Raw genomic sequence first — 20,100 nt, forward strand, 5'->3', positions numbered from 1 at the left:
ATTATAAAACTCTACACAAAGTTTCAGGCCGTATTTAGAAATTATAGAGGTACTGTCGTATGTATAAAATATGACCTTAAAATACTTGAATTCCGCAGAGTTTGAGATCACGCTAAAACATTACCTTTGGGACCCGCTTTCTGATTACTTGATCTGTTCGGCGATAGAATGTATGTGCGTAATACAATATGGCTGTTATCATGGCATCACCCCTCCTTATCCCTGTTCTTTTATTAGTATAATTTCCTTAATTACATTATAAATATGGAAGGTTAACGGTTAGGCGAAAGGTTACGGCGTCGGTCATGCAGAAGACCATGTAGGAAAGAAACCTTGAACATGCTAATAATCGAACCTGAATCCGTTGAACTTATAGTTAGAAATCTTGACACGCGAGTCATAGGGAAAGGATGCTTGCTATCTGTCTATACTTTCTCAATATATTCTGGCTGGTACATCTACCTGTAGATTTGTCATCAGGCAGTACACCTAGGTTTCCTTATCTCTGTCCCAATAACCTATTCGGGAACGAACTCTGCCCCAACAAAAACATGAACTCTATCCTTAGCTACCAACATCCTCCTTCCCATTTTAAACAGACTTAGGATTGAATAATTCCTGGGACCTAGGCTGAACGCACCAACGCTGTACCGACTGAGCTACCCAGGAACTTCATCCGGCCCCGGAACAATTTTTCCCTTGAAATTATTCAAGTCTGCTTCACAGGGAGCTTTATTTGAAAGCCAGATTTGAGTAATATATACGTTGCTGTAGGTACGTTAACAGAAAACCACAATTTCAAGTCACACAGAGTTTGTGTGCACTCGATTTGGGTTTCTGGCGTCTTATCAGCCAACTCGAGTTATGTGGATATCAAGGGGGAAAACTGAGACGGGGTCGGGTGAAGTTCAAGTCTGCTTCACAGAGCGCTTTACTTGAAAGACAGATTTGCATAAAAATTACGACTGTCAGCGGTTACTGCTGGTGTGGTTAAAATGTTTGATACCTTAAATTATAGGTTAGAATTTCTTGGCAGCGTGAGTTAATCCTCTGTTTTAAACTAAAATAATTCACAATAATTGCAACGCGTCGTAAGAAGTATTTCTTTATAGACTATAGGCAATGATTTTCTGCAGCAAAGAATGTCTCTTTTTGTTGTCTTCTTCCTAGCTATAATGCGTCACAATGAATGTGTTTTGATACCTCAATTAGTTGGAATATGTGAGGATGGGTGAGTAAAATAATCCACTTAATTTTGAATACAATGATTCGCAGTTGTTTATAGTTCGAATGGAGGTTTCTGTGAAATCGACCTGCATTGTAGTTGGAAAAGGGCTGCTGCGTATGTAGTTTTCGAGCATATAATCGCAGAAAACTTCAACACGCCATCTTCCAATTACATAGGTTAGAATTTGTGAAAACTAAATTTGAAGTTAGATTATAATATAAGCTTCGCTTACAAAACACTGCGCATGTGCAGTAAACAAGAACCCCTGTATATATACTACTTGTGGACAGTCGTGCGAAATCTTTGCCTACATACAGGTGCACTCCCATCAAAATTCGCTCCAAATTTTAATTCCGTATCTGTACAAAGTAAGAAGACACGAATGAAATATATATCGTAAAATAAACTCTAAAGAAAATGTCACTGGTTTGAACATTCAATACGAATGATTGATTAAGGCTCATTCACAATGAAAATTAAACATAACGTAAACATTAACATAAGCACATAAACATATGCCACAAACTTAAGTAGCCAAGGCCCATTCACAATGAAAATTAAACATAATGTAAACATAACACGTGTGTGGAAACAAACATACCGAATCAACAAAACTACAGAATCTATTACATAAAAATGGAGAATTGCACAATGACTGACGATGTAGCTATTCAACTTATGTTTCTAATAACTACAATGGCATCAGTATATGGCTTTCAATACTTGAAATCAAAGAAATGGAGATGTAAAATAATCAACTTTTCGTCATATGATTCCATGTTGCGCGCCTAGCTATCATCACGGCCAATAGATCAAAATATTGCCTATAGGCAAAGCCCATGAGATGTTAAACAAAAAGTGAAAACACGCTTTCCGCTTGTGTACTGTTTCCAAATCGCATAAACATAAGCATGAAAGTTTGGAGTTTGCAAACTTTCATGTTAACGTCTTATGATTAAGATTAAGTTTATGCTTATGTAATTCATTGTGAATGCTTTCATTAAATAACATGGACACAAGGTTTTATGCTTACGTTATGTTTATGTTTAATTTTCATTGTGAATGGGCCTTTACATACAATATGTGTCTATTGAAAATGGATAAGAGACACATATATCTAGTAATCTATAAACTGCAGTTAAGTGAAGCGTTTTAATAAACTGGAACGTGAACATATCTCCGTAAAACAAAATTCCATGTTCACTGACGCCTTTTGTTATATAAACACATGTTCGAAATGCTTTCCATTATTTTCCATACAACATTCATAACATTCATGTAGATTCTCAAACATGTTTACAAATGGAAGTTGCTGCAGTTGGTGAAAGGAAGCTACAATCTTTTTCCGTAATTTTACAATTTGTTTTCGATGTATTCTCCATAAAGATGAATCCCTTTACATATCCCATACGTAGGCGTTGTTCGGTGCAAGATTAAGTGAATGCGATGCTTAGGAAAATATATTATGTTCCACCGGAAATTATGCGTTATCCATAGTGTCAACAACTTGTAACATAACCATGTTACTCGGTGACAGCTTGTGAATCATTCCACGAAAGCCATCTGAGACGTGTTTCGAACTTTGGCCATTTACACGTCCAAGACCGTATGAACGGAAATAATAGCATACTCAACACTAAAAACTTTTTCCTCGCTTGTGAGAACCATAATTGCGGCACTTAAAGAAGCACTGAATTTACAATATGTATCTGGCAAATTAAAAACTTAATTGCTAGGCAAATATGCGCATTAGCCGAGAGAGATTTTCAATACTCTTTGTAACTATAGGCTATTTCCCAAAATCATTGTGTACAGTCTGCTAGAGAAAAAAATTGGATAGAAGATGATGATTTTAAAGGGACTTGATGAAAATGTTGTTCAATATACTGCGTTGAACTCTGGCATTAGCAGTCTTCCTCTCCAATATTTTGCAACAGCAGACTACGTAATTCCTGTGCTGGACTCCTAGATCATATATATTCAGATTGCTCGGTCTTAAAGGCTTTGACGCTTGTAGAAAAAAAGAATAAAAAATTCAAAGATATTAACATATCTTAAAGACATCATCTCCAAAATTAAATCCTTCTAATAAAATCCTGCCAAAAATGGTATACCACATAGAACAAAATTAGAAATACATAAACATGTTGAAGTTAAAGGTATTTGGGTAATAATTTGTCAGGTTCACTATGCTGCCATCTAGTTGTTACATAAGGAGTCACGTCATAATTCCTATTTGAATTGCATTAGCTACTGTACTGCCATCTCATGTTCGTTTACGGCGGACGGGTGACGATCCTGGCGGTTGTTATCTTCGTGTTACCGATTTTAACATAGGGATGAGCGATCTGGTATATATGTGATCTGGGCTGGACTCCAGATGAGAGTTACCCATAGCATCATCGCTTTGACATATAACGTAATTCTGTTACTATATAATTTTAATACGAGCTAGATGATTTATAAAAGATAGACCTAAATAATATCCTTTCAACAGAAAAAAGCGAAAATGGCTCAAGCTAGTTTATTGTCGTTTATTGTGATGCTTGATTTCTTTTGGTAGAGGAACAGAGTAATAATAATAATAATAATAATAATAATAATAATAATAATAATATTATCATCATCATCATTATTATCATCTTTGCATTCGATGAAAACTGTTACTTTGGTGATCAAACAAACAATTTTATGTCAAATTGTATTTGGATAGTCATCTATGCCAACTTTTTTTTATCATTGTGCAGCCTTTTCCGGGAATAAATTCTGCGATTTGCTGTTAATGTAAATTTACTAGTTTTTAGTGCAATACACTTGTATTAATTATTTGTTTTCTTTTGTTTCAGGTAAGTTCAGAGTTGATGTTTCTTTTGATTGTAAGTAAACCTCGAATTTTCAAAAGGTAAGGTGATAGATTTTGCCATACGCAATTTAGGCCTTTGTTTCTCTACGAGTCTTAATGCGGACGTTTAAGATTTCGTTAACATGTATAATAATAATAATAATAATAATAATAATAATAATAATAATAATATTATTATTGTTATTATTATTATTATTATTACCTGTGCAATAGTAATGAAAAGCAATTGCACTGTACCGTACCTTGCTATACCATGAGTCGAACTTCTTTGTATACCTGGGTACGTACTAATGGTGAACATTCTGAGAATAAATAGCTGCGGTACTTACTGGAATTAGCATGTATATCTTAATGTCATCGTATAAGCAAGACCCGACGGAGCACCTGCAGTCAGGGAACTCTACAGGGTGAGTATAAACTCTACCGACAAACTTTCAGAGGTTGTTCAGGGATGTTTTCCGAGTGTTTTGATATAAGAAACTCATAGTCGCCATTGGATCATTGTCGAGTAATTGCATTTGATTCGTTATGTTATCTCAACTGCCTTTTTATCTTTTACACGGAATGAGTGTCGTGTTTGCGAACAAAACGTAGCTTACACTTCATTCGGGGTCTTGTTGACCAGCAAGTAGGGAAAAGTAACAGGGGCAATGCCATTGTACAATATCTGTAATCATTCTTCTTGAACTCTAACAGTCCTGTCTCAGGTTTTGTTTTCCGCAGTGTTAGTGTAGGAGTGATATGGTATATATGGATTTACTGAAGCACAGTTAGCCCATATACACCTCGTGTATGGTTCCGCGGGATGCAATGACGCCAATGGACTTTTTCTTCTGGGGTCATGTGGAGAACCTAGTGTATGAGACTCCAGTCGACACTCCCATGGACCTGGTTGCTAGGATTGTTGCAGCCGCTGAAGATTTACGCCAATCTCCTGGGGTATAGAGCGTGTGCGACAGCCCATGACGCGTCGCTGTACAGTCTGTTGTGATCAAGGCAGTGACATTTGAACATCTGCTTTAAAGGAACAGTTCTGTATAGTAACATTGAATAGTAATATAAAACAGTACGTGTTTTGTCTTTTGGTTGTTTCATTAATTTATGTAATTTGTTTTGTACCGTAATGTATTTGTTCCTTTACAAATGATGTTACACTAGTCAGGAGGAAATGAGTATCATAGTTGATTAATTTATTTGTATGAAACGCCATCTGTCACGTCGAAGAGATCAACATGAAATTACTCTGTAATGAGACACCGAAGATCATGGACTACTTTTATCAAAACATTCGGTAAACATCCCTGAACAACCTCTGAAAGTTTGTAGGTAGAGTTTATACTCACCCTGTATAATCTGAATGAAGTTTTGTTTATGCCCAGTCTTTAAAAGGAAAATGTTTCATATTATTGTTGGGAATTTAACTAAAAAGGAGAGATAGCTAACGTAAAACTCAATACTTTAATTAAATTTATACTGAAGGTAAAGCTACCCCTATTACATGTTATGGAGGCTCGCAGGGCAGCGGAAGGTTAAGACTCCCACATTTGCAAGCAATCGGTATCATCTAGCCCGTAGGGATGGTTACGAACTCAACTTTGGCTGATTCTCTGTAATATACTGATGTCTTCCCCAACTGCAAGGCGTACAGTATGCCCCATGGCGTTTCTTCGAACTAATTTCTCTGTCACGAATTCCACCGACGCTGGATAGCGCAGTTGTTACACGTCTTGAAATAAATTTTAAAAAGCTAATGTCGACGTTTTTACATTTTTTACTGACACTATAGGTTTCGTCATAACACCCCACTGGTATGACTTTGATATCGATACTTCGCTTATACAAAGCGCTTCTTGGAGAGGCTGGACAAGGAATTGTCTTTCTGTCTATCGACACTAAGTGAAAGAATACGTGAGAAATTTGACATGCAATCCTATTTACATGATCCGTGATTGAATCACAACCACCTTCTGTGCAATATGTATTGGTAAAAACTGGCAACACTACATGGCTCCACATGGACTTGAATAGCTGTCATCTTGTGTACTGACCTATGATTGGCCGGAACGAATTCGACATTCGCTAGATTGCGATATGGTATCACAGGGCCCGGAACTTCATGTCCTAAAAACTACTAAACATACATACAAATATCCTGTTAAAAAGTGCAAAATATATCAATAAATATGCACTAATAAATGAAGAGAAATGTTTACTGTAACAGTACGAATCCTAATGAGTATGAACCTACATGATGTTATTGGGACATATTAAATTATGTTAATTGTTCCGCGAAGAGATAAACTGTTTAATGCTATGGATAACTTTCCTCTGAAAATGTCTCGACTATCGCATAACTGCTGGTATTCAGGTTTTTAAAAAAGAATACTAGTTTCTTTTCCCTTTATTATTTGTCTTATACTGCCAGGAACAGAACTCAGATTAGATTTTATATCTTAAAAAGCAGCTAGTGACACATGTAAGGGCGTGTCAACAGTTTCCAGTGACGTCATTGCTTTTGGGAAACCGGAAAAATGAGCAGACATAAATACAAGATTCTCTTCCAACTCGTTGATTGCCAGTAAATTTTGAATTGTCCCAATTTAGATGCAGCAATATTCCAGTCTGATGAATTAAAAACCTCTTTAACTGCTTGTAGATGCTGAGCATCTAGTGCCACGTTCCCCTTCTAGATATATTACTTTAGAAATGTCAGATTTCTTTAAAATTTTTGTAAATAATGTTTTTTTTATCTCATCTGGAAGCTCATTTCTTCTAGTTTTATAAAATATACAACTTGTACCTATTATCTCAATAATTTCATAATTATTTTGATATTCATAATATGTGTAAGCGCGCTATACTTTCTACACCTTACATCTTCAATAGGTATCTGCTTTCTCATACTTCACATTTTACGACATTTATTATCATTCCAACGGACAAGAAGTAGACCTCCAATTGGACAAAAGACTTCAATGAGGTATAAAATTAAAGCTGAAACATGTGGCTATGTTGTAAATTGAAATTATTATTTTCGATCAATTACAACTATTTTATCCCAAAAATATACAAATATAGGCCTACATATATATTTTTTTTCTAAAGTTCTTATGTAATGTGGCATATCTCTTGAATGGTTCAAGATAAATAATTCTAGCATGTAATATTCTCCATATATAGAGGATCATTTTGGAGAAAGAAGTTTTACCCCAAGTCATTTTGTAATGGAGTTAGGTCGGTCCAAAAAAATTCTTTGGGCCCCCAAATTCGATTTTCAAATTTGGATTATATAGCTTATTTAAGTTTGGATTATATAAACTGCTTAGATTGCTCCCAAGAATCATGCCACCAAAGTTTGAAAGACATTAAGGAAGAAATGTGGATTTTTATTCTAAGAGTCGATTATACTTTAACACTGGTGTAGATGAAAATGGAATATTAGGTGCTATTGATCTAAATAACTGAACTTTCGGTGGGTATTTAACAAACATTTTCTTTAGCCTATAGAGGCATATAAGTCAGCCACCTGGTATGCGATGTTTTGAGAGTTCGTATTTCGTATATGCTTGATTTGCTTCGTATTTCGTGTTATGTTTTGTGTTTGACGCGTTGTTTCACATGTATCTCTCTGCTTTTTGCGTTTATGAGAAAAAAAAAAACGTTTGTAAACCTTGTAAATATGCTATATAGGTCGTAATGAATGATGCATTTATAAAACTGACGAAAATATGCGTTTATATTCTTCTGTATATTTAAATTTAAATAAATAAAATAAAGGTATACACAAAATGAAAACATGCTTAATAAACGAAAAAACTGATAATTCGTATAGATAATGTGTAAGCATATAATTATACTTTCTAAGAAAAAGTATGCAATATATGAACTTCCGGGCCCTAGCTATCAGTTTCAAAGAAATCCGATATCAACATAAATGTTCATGGAAGGAATCTTCGTTGAGCCGGTAAATGCGACGAAATTTTGGGTACTGTAATCTACTTGATTGATCATTTTGATGCAATCGTTCTAAGACAGGGCTGGGTACCAAGAGCGAATTCTACTCTCTCATGGGGAGCCATATGATTTCTCTTCAATCCCTTTCTTCCCCGCCGAACAGCGCGCAGCGTTGATGCCGGACGGATGAATATTAAGCGTCTCCGTTAAAAGTCTGAATTCGCTCCCGGTGCCCAGCCCTGGTCTAAGAGGAATGAGTCGAAACTACAGATAATTCCGCCTTGTTTAGAAATTGCTTGTGGTGCATCACATGAATGTATTAGGTAATATATGCAATGGAAAGATGAAATCGAAAACGAAAATACCTTGGAAGAAAAAATTAATCTCTTTCTTAACGTTTGGAGTTATCGAGATTTGAACCTGGATCTCTGGACTGGCAATCCGACGTCCCCAACATATCTTTCCACAATACATTCCACTTGAAATTGCCTAGATATGAACTCTGATCTCCAGCTATTGTTGGAAAGTCGAGGCTCTGTCCTTTCGATTAACTGAGCGCCTTTTATCGACTCGGTTGCCATTTCTCTGGACTGGTATAAAACGTAATCTAAATGCATTAACATAGATGAGAAGAGATGGGCAATCCTTTCGGATTCTCCACGCCAGTATAACACAGAATCTCATTTTAAAAAAGTCTGGAGAACAAATGTAAAGAAACAAAAACGTGGAGAAATTTCCTTGTGTCTCTTACTCGGTCCTCTGTGTAATTGAATAAGGACTAGACTATGTAGCGGGTATTACGGCATGTTTGGGCGGAGAGGGGCGGGAAGAGGTCAGAACCGCTCCAAGGCCTTGACGTGCACAGCAGTCAAATCTGTGGATGACTTGTATGAACTCTGTCCAAATGTTAGATAGGAGGGAGGGATGATCTAGCCCCCTGAAATGAGATTAAAAGCAATGACAGGGTTGCAACTGCGAAAGGACGTCATATCTGCAGATAAACATGCCGTGGAAGCCCGCTAGTTACGAAAGCCAAGCTGTCCCCTTATCAATAGCACTAAAGCTCCGACATGACTTTGGACATTTGATAGTGTAACTGACATTTTGACATTCATTATGAATTTAAGAGACTTTTCAGACATAAAGAAATGATGATGTGGGGAAAATGAAGCAAAGCATACCTCATGTGGCTGTGAGGGTAGTGATATATATTGGCAGTGGTAGTATTGTATTTAGCTGCGCTTTTAATAGCAGAGATGATTTAATATCGAAATTGAATGCGGGTAAGAAATGACCCACAGATTTTGCCTGGAACTTTCGATCAAGGACAGAATTGAATCGGTTTTTTTGAGAAACCCTTAAGTCACGAAATACAAAGTTTTGGTGGGAAAAAAAACTGTTTAAAAGAAATGCATGAGTTAAGAATGAGATATTTGAAATCGGAAATTTTGGTAAAATCATAACGAATATTTTTTATGCAAAAGAATATTTTTAAATAGAATATGACTCAATATTAATGTTTGAATCGTGGGGTTTCTCAAAATCTGGTAAAAATTTAACGAAACAATCTCTCTATTTCATGAAATAATTCAAAATTTGATCCAAAAATAATACGAATTTGATTCTTAAAACCAGTATTTATAAGTTGACTTCATAATTTTTGCTTCATGTGAACAAATTTTATTCTAACTTCTATGAAATTTCACTAAGGACATAAATAATAAAGTACTGGATAAAGTAATCTAATACAATAATACATTACACAAAAGACTATAGTTATGTTCATTCTGTGTCAGGCTTTTCACTGACTTATAGGCCCTCTCCGCGAAACCTAATTTTCAACCGCACATGTCACAACAGAAATACCATTTGACTTGTGGTATTTTTATACAAAATAGTAGGCCTATTATCTACCCCTATAGAATAGGAATTAGCAATAAACTCTATTTTGCTAAAATTCAACTTATGGGATTTCTCAAAATACCGATTCAATTGTGCTACGTGCCGTAAATGTGCGATATGAAAAGTACGAGGGAAAAACTTGATAAATCAAGTTTTACTGTTTTTACAGGAGAGCATAAAGGTTTCAAGACCCATTACTTCTATGTCTTTCGGTTATCATTTTTCAAATTTCCTTGGATTAATGAGGTTGTTATTTTGTACAGTTGAACTATACAACTCTATACTACATGGCAGCTAAAGCAGAAAATCGATAGTTTTGGACATATGTTTTTCCCCTGTGGTCTTATGGGACCCATATCTTTATTTCCCTCCCAGAGGAAGCCATGCTAAGAATATTGTATCGCCCTTTAAAACCAATCGCCCTCGATTGTTAAGCAAATTCAAGGCAACGGGAATGATTGATCGCAGATTTTCGGCGATAGAGATGTCCAAGTACCTCACTGGAAACAGCCTTGTCAAAATTCCACGCCAGTCCAAAAAAGTCCTTTCGGAGCACAAATTGTAGAGGAAAATCTGGAACCGATCCCGTTGTCTTGAATTTTTTGACAATCGAGCTACCGTGCATTGCTGTAGGTACTTGGAATGACGTCTGTTGAATTCATCAGCCTCCGCTCTCTGTGATCAACTCTGACGTTCACAGAGTAAAATGATCTCAATATCTCCACAAAATGATTCCCTTGCAACGAAAACCAAAAGAAGATATCTACTAAGCATAACATGTCTCCAATTATGCAGGACTTCTCGGACACTCTGTAGTGCCGAGGCTGTGAAAGTATGGAGCTCTACTTCCAGACTTTGTAAAGGAAATACCTTCATTAATAGTAAAGCAAATAATGTTAGCGATTCTGCTGTACGTAACATCTTAAAAATAAAATAAGTTCGTTTTGTGTCTGCAGTAGATATTTTGAAAGGCAAATGTATGATAATGTGAACTCAAGAGAAGATGAATGAATTAATTGATATTAAATACGAATGGGTTTTCACCTGGTGGCAGTTACATATAACAAAATAGATAAATGAAAGCAAGAAAAAATACACTACAAATCTAAATCAGTGTTGTCATATTTAGCGATAAATCGCTAAATCTAGGGAATTTTGAATCAGTGTCGGTGACAAATTTTGTAAAATACGATTAGCGACTTTTCTGCTGATTTTTACATTCCTCCACTTTTTTATTTCTTTGAAGTTAAAACATTCAACTGAAATCATGCGCTTCTTAATTTCAGAAGAGGCATGGATGCATGACTGAGTAGTCTAATGATTCATACGTGAAAACCCGGATCACATATATTTGTGATCAGTGATCAGGAGTGAAAGATGCTGATTCAGATTCTCACGGGTTAGCTCTCTCTCTCTCTCAATGCTACTACTTCAACACCCGTAAGCGTTTCTTTACTTGGTTATTTAACGACGCTGTATCAACTACGAGGTTATTTAGCGCCGATGAAATTGGTGATAGCGAGATGGTGTTTGGCGAGATGAGGCCGAGGATTTGCCATAGATTACCTGACATTTGCCTTACAGTTGGGGAAAACCTCGGAAAAAAATCCAACCAGGTAATCCGCCCAAGCGGGAATCGAACTCGCGCCCGAGAGCAACTCTGGATCGGCAGGCAAGCGCCTTAGCCGACTGAGCTACACCGGTGGTCCCCCCCCCCGTAAGCCTTGGCAACTTTGATTGACACGTGACGAGTCACGAGCTGCAGCTAATGTAATCTTGGTTCTTGCCCGCAATACGAAGATTTTTCACTCCGAACTGACCCTGGCAGTTTTGTTTTGGAATTTTGTGCCGACAGTTCGTGTGAAGCAAATGAGACTGTAGTTTTGTAGTTTTCTTGGTTTTAATATATTTTAATATATATTTAAAATGTGTTAGATTTCACAAAAAGTTGTCAAAGGCTTACGTGAAGATTTCCACACTTACAATTTGCCAGAAAGTGTAGTGTCAATGATTGGATCAAGTGCAGTGTATTCACAATCAGCTGTTCCTACGCCTTCCACCTCAACATCACAGCCATCAACAATACAACCAGACTTCATAGAAGAAAGTGACGATGAGGAAATTATATTTTTCTCCGCATATGTATGGTTTTCTTATTTTTATTTAGTGATAGTTAATATTAATTTTTAGCGATATTTCTGGGGATTTTTTTAAACAAAACTTCAAATAAATTAAGCTACTTTTTGCTGAGAAGTACAGACAGTACACTCAGAAATGGACGAAGCTTCGTCAGAGTAGTAATGTAGGTTATAGTTATAACAGCTTTTTAATAAGTTCTTGGTCTAAGCGTGATTTTGTTAAACAGCGACCTTTGTCCCCATCATTTTCTCGGATAATTGAGAGTTCATTGTATAAGTCAATGACGTAATATTGAATATTAAGTAGTAGGAGTAGGAGTAGTAGGAGTAGCAGCAGCAGTAGTAGTAGTAGTAGTAGTAGTAGTAGTAGTAGTAGTAGTAGTAGTAGTGACTTGTTTTGAAGAAAACCAGGGCATTCGTCTTATGTACTCGGCGCTGAGAATGTAGCATTTACGTAGGAATGATTTTGCAGTATTTTTGCAGAGGCAAGCTTTCCACTACGGAAGGAGAACCCCTCGGCCCTGACGTGTACATATGAGACGGAGTACAGCTTGAAATTACAGCCGCGCTCAGTTTAAAAGTGCGATGGAGTGATCCGTATCAGTTGATGGATGCCTGGCTCGGCGCTAGCATTATCAGTCGATAACCTCTTCATTAGCTCTTGTCAGCGTTGACAGATAAACGTCGTTTAATTATTTAACGCGATACTCTGCTCGATAAAAAAAAAACGGAAGCCACTTGTTAATCTGTCATTATACGATGTGTCGAGATACTGCAAATATATTTTCGAGATTTCGACAGATAGGCCTATACACTCTTTTACCATCTTTGACACTCAAGTAGCTTTTGACAAGACATGACATCTGTCTCTTCGCTTTTGTTTTCTCTAGTGTAGAATATAGCATATACAGGGTGTAACAAAGACGTATGTCAAAACTTTAGGGAAATATTTCTGACATGTAGTCTAGAATATGAAAATATGTTATATGAACATGGGTCCGGAAACTATTTCCTTAGTTAGATCTCTTTTTATAAACTCTTCTTACATTGTTTGATGTGCAAGCTTTTTTTTATGATGTGTGTGGAATGCCTTCACAGCTATCTTCTACATTGACCCTCATAACAGAACACTGAACACCAGAACTGTGAGAAACACACAGAAACAATTTATACTGATCACCCCACCCCACTCTCACCAACATTTGTACGAGTAATTACATTCTAACCAGAGGTAAACAAGAGCGTCTACATGTAATCGGACTGTTCGGGTGCGCTGTACTATGCACATGATAGCTATGATGCCATTCCACACTAAGTAGCTTGTGCATCATACAGTGTTAGTAGGCCTATAGTTGTAGAAAAAAAACTTTAACAAAAATATATAAATAAATAAAGTATTTTCGGACCCAAGTTCATATAACACATTTTCATCTCTATATGTGAGGAATGTCTCCCTAAAGCCTTTACATACCTTTTTGCTACACCCTGTACGTACTATTTTTTTTCGCTGTACACAATATACAGCAAAGTAGGCCTCCCTGCTGAAATTCTATAACAAATATGTTTCTAGATTTTCTGAGAAATTCACATCTGTACAAAACAACAGATGAAATTTGACATACCGTCTATTTATTTGTTTGTTCGCTGTCGCTGTTTTGTGTATAGGCCTAAGCGATTTCTTTTCAACTAACAATAAGTATTGTCTAAATTAGGCAGCAGAGCAAGTGGACAGCTTCAAATACTTGGGGTGTACTATAAGCAGTAACATGAGCTGCTGTCAGGAAGTCAAAAGGATAATAGCAATGGCAAATGAAACTTCTAATAGATAAAGGAGCATCTTCTGCGGACCTTTGGAAAAAGAACTACGGAAGAGATCAGTGAAGTGCTTTGTATGGAGTGTGGCATTGTATGGAGTAGAAGCATGGACATTACAACGAAGTGAAGAGAAGCGAATAGAATCATTTGAAATGTGGATATGGAGAAGAATGGAACGTGTGAAGTGGACAGACAGAATAAGAAACGAAGCTGTGTTGGAAAGAGTGAGTGAAGAAAGAATGATGCTGATGCTGATCAGGAAGAGGAAAAGAAATTGGTTGGGTCACTGGCTGAGAAGAAACTGTCTACTGAAGGATGCACTGGAAGGAATGGTGAACGGGAGAAGAGTTAGAGAAAAAAGAAGATATCAGATGATAGAAGGCATTAAGATATATGGATCATATGCGGAGACTGAGGAAGGCAGAAAGTAGGAAAGATTGGAGAATGCTGGATTTGCAATGAAATACCTGCACTTGGGCAGAACTCTATGAATGGATGAGTCTGTCCGGAAATGGTGCACATGAAATGTAATTTTTTTTAGTAAAAACTTGACCGCTTTGTGAGAGAGTTTAGTGATGTCTAAAGACATCCTTCCCTACACTGCATTGGATTTAAGTCTGCAGAAAAGGTGGCAAAAGAGTAGTATGTGTGATAACGATAAAATGTGTGTAAATGAAGACATTCAGACGTCAATCTGATTAACTCTGCTGGGATTATATTGTAAAAAATAACTAGTATCTTCTGAAAAGTATGATAGTATAGAGCTCCGATCTACATGATGTAGATGACGAAGAAGTATTGCTTTGAGACGAATGTTGTCCTTTGACTTCGGAAAGCTTGTAATGCCACTTTTTTTAGCGTTTGGACATCTTTCATCCTTATTCAACGTTCGGAAACTGATTTATCCGGAATTGACGATGACGACGATGGAAAGTTATGGAACGCGGGACATTACCAGAATGAGTATTACATCAGTTTTTTAATGTGAGAATCAGACTCAAATTCCAGTAAGTGTACGTGAAATTTTTTGTGGAAACATATGGTGTGTGATAGTTTTCTAGCACCTCAGTTTGCCTTCCTGAACTTTCCTTAATTCCCTCCATCATCACTTCATTAAATTTCCACCATATGCAGAAATGTTTGACCTTGTCAGTTAGTGCAGTAACGTGTGTTCCGACACATGGTATATACGATCTCCTCTCGCTCCTCATATTCAAGCTGTTGGCCTTGATTTATTCAGCGTGTATTCACATTTAATGTAAGAATTTTTGCTTTGAAAACATTTTAAATAGCTAATGGTTTTGCAACCGTGTAGTGATAATTAATTTCTTGACGTTACGAAACTGCATGTAGCCTACAAGAGTTATGCTGCTGAAGCTCTGGAAAAATAGAAGATTCGCTTACTCCGTTGGTTATTTTCTGTTATAGTAGACAAATAGTTATTTTATAACATAATAATGTTTGTCTGCGAGTCTGCGCTAGATACAAAATGTAAGTCAAACTGGCGCGTAACATCGTGAGAGTGACTCAGTACCTCCACAGTCTAGTATATAGGCCTACAGTCACGAAGCTTGAGTTGTTGAGGATACGAGGAACAATAGACTGCCGGTACTATTTCGCATTGTCTGTGATGCGGCGATAGTAGCGATCCTAGTGGTTAGCAACTATCTAGGATGCATATTCCCTACATATTGAGCTTCATGACTATATATTAGACTGTGGTAGCTCTAAAAGATAGAAAACACGAACTTGTATGTAAATTAAAGAGTAAATAAAAAGCTGTCTACCTTTAAAAATCACAAACCTTTATGTAAATTAAATAGTTAATAAAGAGCTATTTACCTATCTATGTTTAGTCAAGAGTTCGAAGACTGGTTGGGACCTCATAAGTGACACCAATAAGGTATAACTTAGTCAATTAAGCCAGACGATAAGGAATGGGGTGGTCATTTCCTTTCCCCTCCTATTGCATACATCGCTTACTATACTTCGTTCCATAATGTCTGACAGGAGAAGTACATTGGCGGCAGAGGAGGGGAGAAGTATTAATTATTGCTATTCAACCAAAGGCAGAGGTCTCATTCCACTCTTGTCTTGAAGTTCTTCTTCTTCTTCGTTCTCTTTCTTGGCCTCGGGTTCAATTCAATGATCCCATGTAGCCAGCTAAATTCTCTAATGTAAAATTGTATTCTCTTATGTACTGAATAAATAGCACCGAAGTACCGCACCGACCGGTGACTAACTATTTTAAAAAAAACATGAATGAGTTGTGGATGTTAAACGATGACAGTGAACACGCCTGCACTTCACGGAGACAGACCGATGACTGTGTCTTGAAGTTGAGTTGAGGTAGAACGCTTCAGACCACCCAATTTCAAGTCAAGCGTAAAATGAGACCTACCTCCTTTGCCGGCAATGTTTACATTTTCTGTCAGACATTATGGGACGAAGTATAGTAACAAAGTTTACTATTCGGACTTGAGTTGTGTGAAACAATTGTTCTTTCTGTGACACACATTGTCAAGTGAGTCGTAGTGCCTCATAATAGATGAACCAGTTAGGACCTCGGTTAAAGGTATCTCTACTTATGCAATGTATTTTATCCCATAATTAATATTTTACACATTGTTACATAATTACTGAAAACATGCAAATATTTTCGCTCACTCCCTATTTTAAATCGCTTACCACACCCAAGGTACAAGAGTTTATTCCATGCATAATGCAGTCAATGACACAAGTAAACAAGTGATTTTCAAATCTGTGTTCAGATTTTAACTAACTTTTATGATCTATGAGTTTTTGCACAAATTGTTAATAAAGCTTTGTTATGTTGAAGTCTGTTATGTCCTCTACTGTGACGTCTACAGGTACTACACCATATCAGCGTGAAGCAAATATGCCGAATACATGCGTGAATATACTGTAATACTTATTAATTTTTAAAACATAATATAACCACAGTCTAGTATATAGTCACGAAGCTCAATACTTAGGAAATATACATTCATAGATAGTTGCTAACCACTAGGATCGCTACCATCGCCTCATCACATACAATGTGAAACAGTACCAGCACAGTCTATTGTTCCTAGTACCCTCGTAAACTCAAGCTTCGTTATAACGTTATCCGACGGTAACGTGGAAATCGAGGTTACCCTTTAAGTTTTTCATACGATACAGTCATAGTATGTACTGAGATTTAATCAAATGATGAATGACGACCCAATGGGGGATTGTTGGAGTATTGGCCAGGAAAATAGGAGTATCCCTTGAAATCCTGCCCCAAACACCATCTTTATCTAGGAAAAATAAATTCTATTTTAAGTCAGTGGAATTTGAATCCAAGTTTGCTTCATCGAAACCATTGCCCATTCGGTTAACGAAAATCATTAGAGAGCTAGGGCGTAGAATAACGATCTGTAGGTATAGGTCATTCGTTATCTCGTGAAACCAATTGGTTACGTGCGCCGTAGAATATAGTAAGAACCTTGTGGTGTGAGCTCGCTTCCTATGAGTAGGAATGTAGCGAGGGAGGGAAGCTTCTCAATCCACATTCTTCTTCCCCTAACGCGCAGGTTGCTTTCACGAGATACCGAATGAACTATAAAGAAGCAGTGAAGGCATAAGAACTATAGCAAAATGTTATTTCTTTGCTAAAACACTCAGAATTATATCTTCATAAGATAAAGATAAAGATAAAGATAGCCTAATGTGTCCCATGAAGGGCAAAGGCCTCTTTAAATAAGGGAAAGCTCTATTTGCTTAATGTAATGAGCTAGTTCACATTAGACGTGATATTTAAGTCTAGGAACTTGAATTTCTTTAACAATAATTCTCTCACTGCCTTTCACAACCTCCTGTCTATGCACAAATGTCCCTCGAGTAGTTTCCACTTTCTTCTGTCTCTTGCCTCTCTAGACCACTGTTGACCTGCCTGTTCTTTGAAGAAGCTTGATTATCTGCGCCGAGGTCTGCCTTGAAGTCTCCTTCCTATACGGGGGTCCCAATGGTAGCTCGTTATATCATTCTGTCGCCTGGTAGCCTGGCCACGTGTCCACCCCATTTCCATTTGGATGTAATGGCTGCATGTGTGATGTCCTGTGTATCTGCTAGTTGGTACAGTGTCGCATTTGGGATTTTCTCCTTCAGTGATACGCCCATAATTTTGCGCATCATTTTCCTTTGACACGTTCGTAGTTTGGTCCTGTGTTTCCCTGTTAGCGACCATGTTTGGCACCCATAAAGTAGTACAGGATAAACACAGGTCTCCTGTGGCTGTATTTTAGTTTTTCTGCTTAAGGTTTTGTCAAGCAGAATGAATTTAAGGGCCCAAAATGCCTTCCAGGACAGGGAGATCCTTCTATTTATTTCCTTTTCTGTTCTGTCCTTGAAAGAGATTAGTTGTCCCAGATAAGTGTATTCATCCACATATTGAAATAGTTGTCCATCGACTGATATGGGATTGTTGGTCCGTTTGACATTACCTGCGTTTTTAGCATGCTCATTTTCACGCCTGCTGCTTTGCTGTGTAAGCACAATTGTTGTAACATTAACTATATTCCTTGTGGTGATTTCGCAAACAGGACCACGTCGTCAGCAAATCGCAGATTTGTTAGCCGGCTTCCGTTTAAATTAATTCCATGGTTTTTGCTCCAGTTTACTTTGCGAAATATGTCCTCCAATACGCACGTGAACAGTTATATCTTCATACATTATAAAATTCATACCGTATTCCTAAGGATCCCAACTCGGATAAGCATGTTGAGCTATAGTTGGGTCACTTAGATGGAAGTGAACAGCTTCATTATCACGTTTTCTATAAAATTACAGCATCCATAATAAACAATAAGGTAGGAATTTTCATACGTATATTTTCTGTTCTTTTCCCCCAGCCTTTTCTCCCTTCAGCATTTCACCCCAACCCCCATGCACTTCGAAAAGTACATTTGTTGGACGCATGTATAATTGGCGTTGTCACGATGGCTCTTCGGATTCTAGTGTGATTTCACAATGAAATATGACACGACAATCTGGAGCCATTGACTGGACTTGTATTGAAAGCTGGATAAATTGACCTGTCCAATATGCAGACAGGACGTGTCCCGACCAGGTCAGTCCTCCAGCGCGAGGGCATTTCGTTCACGTCACTGTAATTATGTATGTGCGTAACACAACCCCACTCTTCTGTGATATTGGCAGCTCAATTCAGATACCCTCCCAATTTAATTACAGATCTGTTTAAATTGTGTCATTTTGTTGCCATTTGCTCGATTATCCTAACTTAGGCTTGCAGTCAAATTAGTAGCCAGATAGGTTATATGTACTCGAGTAAGTTCATGGATTGACAGGTACGTACACAGAGAGAAAAACAGATATATGTAGCCTACACGTAATTAGGCCTATATATACTGTCTCATAAGTATTGTCGGTTTTGGAGCAAAATTTTAGTTGGAGTGCGTTGTGATCATAGGCCGAGTTATGGGAGACATGGGGAGGGACTACCCCCCCCCCCCCAAACTTTTGTTTCTATTAACGTTAGAAAATGTTGATTTCAAAAGATCTATTTTGCTTTTGTTTTGATTAAGTTTCTGTCCTTAAATTGATGAATTAATATCTTCAGATCATGTGCCTGGACTATAATATTTATTTTAAATTTCTGAATGTATAAAACTGTCTATACCTCATTTGAGGAATGGAAGCACTGCGCATTGTAATGTTTCTTTTGTAACAGCCTGTACTCACGTGTTAGAAGTCTGCAAGTGTTCATGCCGCCACTTGGAGATATATGAATAACATACTGCACAACAATGCAGAAAAAAAATTGATCCCAGTATAATGTGTAGACTTAAAGACGAGATTATAATAAAATAATTAGAGTTTACATTTCATATGATATCTTCAGGAAAGTAAGCTTCATATAAAAAGGTTTCTGTTAGCACCGTTACGTAGTTTTATTGATGCATACACTAAAACACGATTTACGACATCGAATCACCAAACTTCCTGTTGTAATTCCATTCAGACCTTTTATTTATTTCTTACCGCTCTTGCACCAACTTCTAAGACTGTAACTTTTTTGGCCCTAAAATGTAGCCGTCAACGATAAAATACTGCCTTGTCATAATGAAATCACTATCTCTTGACCCACCATACTTTTCGCATCCTGACGTCTTCTCTGAACGCTAACCGCACCTTCT

General features: G+C 37.2%; 1 protein-coding gene across 4 annotated transcripts in view; it reads left to right on the forward strand.

Annotated features, from left to right (window-relative positions):
• The window catches only part of ed (echinoid), a 927,271-nt gene that overhangs the window by 170,339 nt on the left and 736,832 nt on the right, over positions 1-20,100 (forward strand). The gene's annotated exons all lie outside the window — the stretch shown is intronic.

This window comes from Periplaneta americana, chromosome 15 (genome assembly GCF_040183065.1).
Source record: "Periplaneta americana isolate PAMFEO1 chromosome 15, P.americana_PAMFEO1_priV1, whole genome shotgun sequence".
In the NCBI taxonomy this organism is placed as follows: Eukaryota; Metazoa; Arthropoda; class Insecta; order Blattodea; family Blattidae; genus Periplaneta; species Periplaneta americana.